The sequence below is a fragment of the Malus sylvestris genome, chromosome 5 (genome assembly GCF_916048215.2).
Source record: "Malus sylvestris chromosome 5, drMalSylv7.2, whole genome shotgun sequence".
NCBI classification, from domain to species: domain Eukaryota; kingdom Viridiplantae; phylum Streptophyta; class Magnoliopsida; order Rosales; family Rosaceae; genus Malus; species Malus sylvestris.
In genome coordinates, this window is record NC_062264.1 from 17,575,768 (window position 1) to 17,585,178 (window position 9,411).

The 9,411-nt window shown below is 36.8% G+C and overlaps 2 long non-coding RNA genes across 3 annotated transcripts; one reads left to right on the plus strand and one right to left on the minus strand.

The window, feature by feature from the left end:
• The first annotated feature begins 3,355 nt into the window (after nucleotides 1–3,355).
• On the plus strand, nucleotides 3,356–4,876 carry LOC126623938 (uncharacterized). 2 transcript variants are annotated; one of them, XR_007623939.1, is made up of 4 exons: nucleotides 3,356–3,601; nucleotides 3,788–3,854; nucleotides 3,978–4,219; nucleotides 4,509–4,876. It is a non-coding gene; the product is annotated as an uncharacterized LOC126623938 (long non-coding RNA). The 2 variants fall into 2 exon arrangements; XR_007623938.1 differs by lacking the exon at nucleotides 3,356–3,601 and having other exon boundaries at nucleotides 3,670–3,854.
• Nucleotides 4,877–5,585: 709 nt separating this feature from the next.
• On the minus strand, nucleotides 5,586–6,938 carry LOC126621213 (uncharacterized). Its single transcript, XR_007622849.1, has 2 exons — nucleotides 6,690–6,938; nucleotides 5,586–6,306 (listed from the first exon to the last, which is right to left on the minus strand). It is a non-coding gene; the product is annotated as an uncharacterized LOC126621213 (long non-coding RNA).
• Nucleotides 6,939–9,411: the final 2,473 nt, after the last annotated feature.

Consider the following 9,411-nt stretch of genomic DNA (forward strand, 5'->3'; position numbering starts at 1 on the left):
GTTCTGACATAAGACATCAAAATAATTAGAATACTCACAAAATATGCAGGACTGCCAAGCCTAGGCTCTGATACCAAACTGACACACCCCGACCCCAATCGAGGCATGTTGGCTGTCATGTGAGGGTGACGTAGCCATGTGCGTGTGCGGAAGTGAACGTGATATAAAAATATGGATAAATAAAAACCAACAAACTAAATTACACTAGGCTAGCATATCAGTGCGAGTGAAAATGTTTAAAGTGCACATACACACATAACCAGAGCGTATGTATCAGAATGCAGTTAAGAAGTCTAATTACTAATTATACAGATCATAAAGGAAACCCTACACTGATGGGTGTCTGTCAAAACCGCTTGTGGAGTCCTCGTGAGCCACCAGTAATAACTTCTATCTAGAACCTGGAGGGGCACAAAACAGAAAACGTGAGTGGGCAAAAACAAAACTTTTCAAAACAATTTATCTTTCCAAAAATAATAACCCCTCACCGTAAAACCTATATAATTTCCCAAAAAATAGTACTACGTACGTATATAAGAACCATGCTCGAGAATAGAAAAACCCACATGTATGCCATGTCAATAATCTCCACAATGCATAAGTAAGCCAAGTGAAATGAATCAATATAAAATGACATATCAGCCAGAGTCACCTAACGTGACCTGTTCAGTTGAGTCTATAACCCATCAATCAAATCCTGCACACGAGTCGGAACCACCTAATGTGGTCTGTACAACAGACTAGGTGTAAATAAATACGCTCATATGCTAAAATATAAAGCAAATATGACATGGCATTTTAAAACGTAAAAACCATTTACAACTATTTCTGGGAAAACGTAAGGCATATATACGTATATATAGAAAATCAAAAGACCGCTCACTAGTATGTAGCCGGGTCGTAAACCCCTAGTCTTGCCTGGCTGCGCTCGTCCTCCAGAAACGTCTCATCTATATGTGAAACCACTATTTTAACGTCAATTTTAAGCACATAACCAAAACCATGTAATAATTTCTCATACGTTGCTCAATTGAGGTGTTTGAATATACCATTGTGGCCTACTCAACACCACGAGCATCCCCATATTTTTAGAATAAATTTCCGACATCCTATGCGCCCTTACGCGTTGGCCAAGGCACGGCCACACTCGCCAACCACGCGCAGGCATGTGCCTGGCACATGGACGAAATCTTTAACGGCGTTAGGGAATATTCCGTTAAATAGTAGCGAGGGATTGGCCAACAAGGATAGAAAAAGAAAGGATTTTTAGGTATGTGCACATCCAGATTGGGCAAGGGAAAGAATGGCGGTGCAATTGGTTTCCAAAAACAATTTAAGCGCAAATGTTAATTGGACCCAACAAGATGGGAACCTAAATTATTGGTTTAGATTTTTGTTTCCTTATTCTGGTTAGGGGTGGGCACTTAGAACCGAAAACTGAAATCGAAACACGAACCAAATCGAACCGTACCGAACAGTTTGGTTTTGCGGTTTTGAAACGGTTTTTGTTTTGAAACCGAACCGCAACGTAGAAAACGGTTTGGTTTTAGTTTTGACTTTTAAAAACCGCACTGGAACCGAACTGCACCGCAAATATTAATAAACATTTAATTAAATGTCCATATTATATTTCATGTTTTAATTGGTTGTTTGTTAGAATCCATACACTTAGTATGGACTCAACCACACTAGAATATCATCATTCATCACTTTCTTTCGTTCATTAACTCGAAGGACCTTTGTTATTTTATACCATCACACACACACACACACACACATATTTGTACAAGGGTGGACTAATCTTGTTATCAAGAGTCGAACAATGATCTAATGAAGTTCACACATTTGAAACATGATATCACATATTCTAGTATGAAAGTTTCGCTCACATATAATGAATTCAAAGTTATTCAACTTGTTTTATGTTATACCTTGTACGGGACACCCTTTTGTTGCATAAACATATTTTAACATCACAACTGCATGCAACATGCTAATTGTTTAGATAACAATGTCTTTTTCCTATTGCTACTGGGAAATGCTTATTAATATGTTAAATTGCAAATTGTACATTTTTTCTTAAAAACCAAACCGAAACCGTTTGAAACCACACCTAACCGAACCGCAAAAAATTTCAATTTTGGTTTTGGTTTCACTCAAAACCGCACCGAACCAAACCGTGCCCACCCCTAATTCTGGCTCAGTTACATTCTAACGTTCGTAACTTTCTCGTTACGACTCCGATTCGAGCCTAACTCTCGTCAATGGCCTCGTGACGACGCATACAATTTAATCACGTCATCGAGAAAAATAATGTGATACAATATACATATGTCCACGTCACTAAGCCTCAAGGGCATACTCGTCATTTCCACACATTCGAGGATAAAGTCTATATATTAATTTGGGATGGGTCATCATAGACAGTTTGAAAAGTCTTGTTACATATATCAACCACCGCTTAACCGTGCACATGGAAAACATGATACTCGCTGTCGTTATTTCACGGACATGCATGACTATTAACGTCCTCTAAGTTTTTTCTTAATTTTGTTTTTCCGCAAGGACAATTAGGTTGTGGTCATACTCGCTAAATTCTGAGGCACAACATATGTGCTTCATAACTAGTGAACATTCTCACTTCTCATATTAAGATGTAGCCATGCACACCATATGGACACCACATTCACATTACGGAAAAATTTTCACAAATTTTTGCAATTGAACACTTGAACTAGAAATTATTCCATCCCAGTCTTATAGCACGTCAAAACATGAAATTTATTCCACAACTCATGCGCCCCAACATGAAACACAAACCTTAATTTACCTTCTAAGTATTAATTCATGTTACAAACAACCCATTTATTCCATAAATCATTGATGAATGAACTTGGAACTAAACACCCTACCTTACTATGTCTGTCGAAGCTTTAGTCACCGGAAAAAATGGAACTTTTTTACCAAAATAGAAAATAAGGTACAAAACCTAGCTCATTCTTCTCACCTTTCTCTCACATCCTTTTGTTCGAAATCAGAGGTATGAGGTGAACCCAAAGCCTAGCTCACTCTTCTCACCTCTCTTTGGACTTCCATCTCTTTGAAATCGAAGCTCAGAGATTTGAGGAAGGGAGAGAGAGTAGAGAGAGATAAATAAAAAAAATGGGGGAGAGACAATAAGGAATAACCTATTTATATGGGGTATTATAGTAATTTTGATTTTGTGCATGGTGTTCATGACTTGTGCATTACCGGTTTGCCCTATTTCTATCCCAAGATTAAGAAATTGTCCTATTTTTAGGTATTTCCCAAAATATTATGACTTTGACAAAGTAGTTGTATCTATATATATAAAGGGAGAAGACCAGTTTGGTGAAGCATTCAGAAATGCCAAGAAAGCTCCTTTATTTTCTTCACAATTGAAATCCAAAAAAAAAAAAATGAGGACAAACTGGTAAAAAAACCAAATTCATCATCCCAAAGGGTAGTTTGATAACAGTTCTCACTCTTTCACAACTGATACAACACGTTCCCACTCTTTCACAACTGCCCGTGCCAGTTTGCATCAAACTCCGCTCCTCCCTCTTAACCTTTGGCCAACGTAAAACTCCATTCATTTTCTTCCTTCACTAGTTCTTCAATCATCTCACACGTATTCAAATATTATTTTTGTTTCCTTTTTTTTTTTTTTTTTGCAGTTTTAATTTATTTGGGAATTTTTTTAGTCCCCTAGATTCTTCTATTGCGACTCAATTCCGAGATCTGATCGTGGTTTTTTGAATTGCAGCATAAAGAGGTGATGAGGCTTTTCAACCCATTTACAAAGGATCTCAATGCCATTGGGTGTTTGAGTGGTATTTTCGTTTCTATTGTCTCTGTCTTTTTTATCATATCAATTCACAGGCAACAACCAAGTCCTCTCTCCTAAATCGTCCTAATTAGTCCCTTCATAAACTCCTTTTATTTGGATTTTACAGCAATCTCATTATTCATTTAGCCTATATAAGAGCTGTATTTACACCGGCTCATTGTTCACAGCCGTTTGGTAATTGTTCCATTGGTAATTCTGATGTGAATCTTTCATATTCATAACATGTTAATAGCACATGGCATGGCCGTTGACATCTATTGTAGTTTTTTATTTATTTTAGTTTTACAGAGGTGCAGCCGCTGAGTCCCGACCACGAAGCGGACAAAGTTGTAACGACAGTATAAAAAGGTACTTCTACAAAATTTCAAAGGATTCTTAACCTCACACCTCTCTTCCGTCCTATTCATGTATGAAATATTTTTCAATTTGATTCTTTCATTGTTTGGGTGGTTTAGTTTAGTTCTTGATTGATTGGGAATGGTTGGATATTAGTTACTTCCATTATTGCGTTACAACTTTTTTGTTATTTTCTTATGTTATTAGATATTTCAGTTTCTGATTGCACAAATCTTGCAATTGACCTTAATTTGTAGAAATGTGCCGATTCACTCTTTTCATTCTCTTTGTTTCTTTGCAGATTTACGAAGAAGGATTTGACTTTGAAAAATCACTTCAAGCTGTGGAAAATTTATCTTCCATTGAGAGGTTTTCAAAATGTTGGATGACAACAGTTGAATAATTTATTCTCAAATGGTAGTTTATTGACTTACTTACTAATTAGTATGGTACATTGACAACATTAGTTAGTTAGATTCAGTGAATTTTATATCAAAAACGGAGTGTGCATGATTCATTTGTTCACATCACCCATGCTAAAAGCTCTATTTCACAGTAGGCTATGTGCGACGTGAAGAAGAGCTTGCAATATCTTTTTAGTTCTCAATTAGGTCATCGAGTAAAGCCTCCAAATCCATTTCTTAATTCATATCTATTTTCTTATGGGTTGTGCCGTACAAAGTTAATCTATTTTTCAAATCAATTTTTATTTTGAATTTTTGTATTTGTGCTTAACCGAGTCTGCAGTAGAAATGAAGTCAGGTGACGTTGTAACTTCCACCCCCGTTTGTCAAAAGGTGTGTAAAATCTTCATTACACCAATTAAAGGTTCTCATACTATTTCCAATTTTCGGTATCGCACATAAGAAAGGATGGAGTTCTTGATTTTTCATATGCCTTCATATGTCGAATGTCATCTAAATTTAGTTGTAGTTATTTGTTGTAACTTTTTGAAATGGCAGTCTTAGTATTTGCCCACCAATTTTTGTGAATTCCAAACTTTGCTTATAATTATAGTCACGTATAAACTTCCAATTGGATTTGTTCCCCGGCCATACTAATATAATACGAGTTCTTTTGCTTTTATGTAGAAGTAAGAAGATTGTTTTGCCCTTATGTATCCTGCTTCTTTCTGTTCACGAAGTTGCCAAGAAAAAAGTACTTTGTGATCATTTTCTTTTCTTCTTTTATAGTATGGTGATGTGTGCATAAAATTTGTCTTTTTTTCTTTGTATCAACAACCTATTACCCGTCCGTCCCTAAGCATGTTTTGTTAAGAAACTTTTGATTTTTCTTTTGTTTAATTTTTCATCCGATAACATTTAAATCATTACTTTACGTAAAATAAAAACGAAAAACATGACAACTTTTTAGGACGTGCATGGTAAAGAAAAAATTCCTCTTTGCACAATACATTTAAAATATATTTTGACAACTACAATGAAAAAAAACTAGCACAATACACTTTTAGGGCACGTACGTGATGCAAATACGTGATGCAAAAATGCCTCTGGCACGCATGGCACGCACGTTAGTGCAGTGCGGAGAGGCTAGTATTTACCAAAAGCTAGCGGTACATCTCTCGACGAACCTCCTACCTATGTGAAATCAATGAATCAACGTCCATGGGGCGTTTGCTACGGATGATAGCTCAGCAGTTGTGAGTCAACAAACTGTTGACATTGGCACAGGTTCGGCGCTGGTTGGGGTGGTATACAATCTGGATCAGGGTCTAGGTGGTTCAAGTGATCTGGTTTATCTTCAAGCCCAGAAAATACGCGGAGTCTTCTTATTCCTTAGGCCGGTAGGGAGTTGTCCTCTAGTCTCGTCTCCATCCATCGGGGCCGATTTAACCTCTACGCTACCAGAGAGGATGAAGTGATAGCGAGGGGTGCTGGGAGCGGCTGGTGGCGACGGGTGCTGTGGAGTCGCCTGACAGAACGAATGGGTGGCAATAGTGTGGTCGAATTGGTGCTTGCTGCCGACTTCGCAATCGGTGTATGGGTACCGCTGGCCACCACAATACCACTGCGGGCCAACTGCTCAGTCTGAGCCGAATATGAAGCAGACCGGTGGCTCATGATCTATCGGGGAGCCATCTGCCCAAAAAATACCATTTCAAATATTTCCTAAACTTACATGCATCACTTAACCCAATTCCAATTCAAAAACCCAATTCACGGATTATATTATCACGCAATTCTAATTTGTTGTTGACCCCATTTGATCATAAACCCACAATCCTAATTTCGTTGTAGAGAAGAAACCCCATTTTATCACCTGCATATTCACAGATTCACATACTACCCCAAATAAAACCCCATCCACATCTTCACACACAACCCCACATACAAACCCAATTCATAAATCTATATCATTTTCACAAATTCAATTTAAAAAACCCAAGCATACGCACAAACCCATTTCAATTTCACAATTCCAAAACAAATTAACAAATAAAATGAAATTCAAATAAATTTACAATTGCAGAGTGAGAGTGTTGCTATGTTTGAGAGCGGGGGTCGATGAGAGGGATAGTGAGAGTGAGAGAACTGATAGACCTGAGAGGGAGAGTGATAGTGAGAGTACTGAGACGAGAGTGAGAGTGAGAGTGAGAGTGAGACAGCACTGAGAGGGAGAGTTTAAGAGCAGAGAGAGAGAGAGCTTGAGAGCAGGTAGAGAGAGAGGTTGAAACGGTGAGCAGGAAGATGCTATAAGGTTATAACATAACTCTTACCCAACAAAAGGTTCTTCGGGAGTTCGTTGGGTAGGTCTTTTTAAAATGAGTACATTGTAGCTATGGTCCTTTAATTTTAATTCAATTGGAGCAATGGTCCTTCAACTAAAAATTCATTACCATTGGTCCCTCAACTCATCAAAACGTGCAAATATGGTCCCTCAACTAAAAATTTATTACCATTAGTCCCTCAACTTTAATTCAACTGGAGAAATGGTCCCTTAACTTTAACTCAATTGTAGCAATGGTCCTTCCAACATAACTTGTTTTGACAAAAATTTTGACGTAGTTGACGAAAATGACCATAATTACACACTTTGATGAGTTGAGTGACCCTAATTGTATAAATGATCATTCCAACATAACTTATTTTGACAAAATTTTGATGAAATTGATGAAAATGACTATAGCTACACATTTTGATGAGTTAAGGGACCAATGGTAATGGATTTTTGGTTGAGGGACCATTGCTCCAATTTGATTAAAGTTGAGGGATCGTTGCTACAATTTACTCTCTTAAAATTGCAACACATGTCCGTCAACCTAACTTATTGTTGGGTAAAAGATTCATTCTTCGGGCAAAATTCAAGAAAATTAAAAAAATTTGTTTGGGAAAAAATGGTGGGAAATACTGATTGCCGACGAAATACAAGCAAATTTCGTCAAGCAACTTAAAAATTTGGGGCGAATTTGATTATGAACGAATTTTCAGACGATTTTATTTGAACTTAACCAATGAATTGTGATAATTGCTCGACGAAATATTAATTAATGGACTAGCGAATGATATGGTTCAGTTAGGCAATGTTAAATTTTGGGGCCAATTTGACTTTTAAACCAAATTTTAGGCGGCCTTTTTTTTACTTTAATCGACGTATTATATATATGCTTCCATTGGGCAAAGATTAAAAAAAAAGTGTGAGTGGTGGGAGGGTCCAGAGTGATGAGTTTGTTTCCTAAGGATATCATAGTGTGTGGATGGACGATCTTGATGTAATCTGAGGTGAGATAATTGTGATGGTTTGCATCAGCTATAAGATTTGGAATTATTTTACTATAGCTAAAAGTTTGAAAAAAATACGATCGTCGTGTAAACTAGCTGTATGTCTGACCAAAAGATACTTGAAAGCCTTACATGTGGAAAAATAACAGAAATATTGAAGAGTATTAATGATAGCGTTATATTGGATGACAAAATTTAGTTGATATCATGTACAAAACCAACCTACATTATATTCTTCAATACCTCCGTTGTTCTTCCACTTGGAAGTCAACATATTAACTTCTGGTCACCACATTCACCAACACAACCAAATTACTCGACTAGCTTACATGACGAGCCTTACTTCCTTTCAAACCACTAGTTATAATATTATAATTCAAATATTAAAGCAACTATGCACGCCCGTAATTAACTCACCGAAGATTGCATCTACATTGCTCTTCCACACACTATGATATCCTTAAAAACAACCCCGTCACTCCAAACCCTCCCACCACTCACGATTTTTTTTTTTCCACCACTCCCATAAATTCTATGAAACTAGTATATATATGAAGAACATACTGATGAGAAAGATGAAGAGAAAGTAAGTTATTTATAGTGGATGAATAGACGAACTTCCGTCAGCTAATTACTGCGTCAGTGGATTTTGTCCCCACGTGAGGTGGATATCTATGACACATCGAAAATACAATTGGACCTTTGACCAATTAGGCTTTATGCGACGGAGCTCTCAGGCAAGTTTTATGTCAGTAGACTCCTCAGGCCTGTGACTGGATGTCTGCGTACATTGGAAAATTAAATTTGACCTATTATCTATTACCCGACTATTATTTTACCCGACGGAGATTCGTCGGGTAATGCCTGTGTCAGTGGATTCCCCTGCCCCTAACTGGATATCTGTGACACATTAAAAAAATAATTATGACCTGTTAGATTTTACTCGACAAAAGTTCATCAGGTAAAACCTATGTAGTGGATTCATGCTAGTGATGGCCATCTGCACCACTTTGTAAAAGGAAGTTGGAAACTTTTGACCAATAGATAAAATCGAACGAATTCTGTCGGGTAAACCCTTTTCCCAACACAAGTGTTTGGCCTTCCCTGTGGCTTTATGTGACAATTGGAAATTGGCATTGTATATTTGTGGCACTTTGAAAATTGTATACTCCTTATTCCTATCTAATTAGATATCATATACGAATAGAATCGGTAAAACTAGTTTTGTAGAATTTGTTTCGACGAATGGATTTCATAATTAATACCTGGTCTTTTTTTATATATTTTCATTAATTGGAATGCAAATTTCCAAGAGTCATATGGTTTACAGTTTTACAATCCATAACAAAATATTGAAAATATAGAAAAAAATTACATGAGATATACTTTGATTTTAGCTATTGCTAATGCTTTGATAAGTTAAAAAATATACCAAACATTTAAAATCAAAGCTCGACTGTGAAA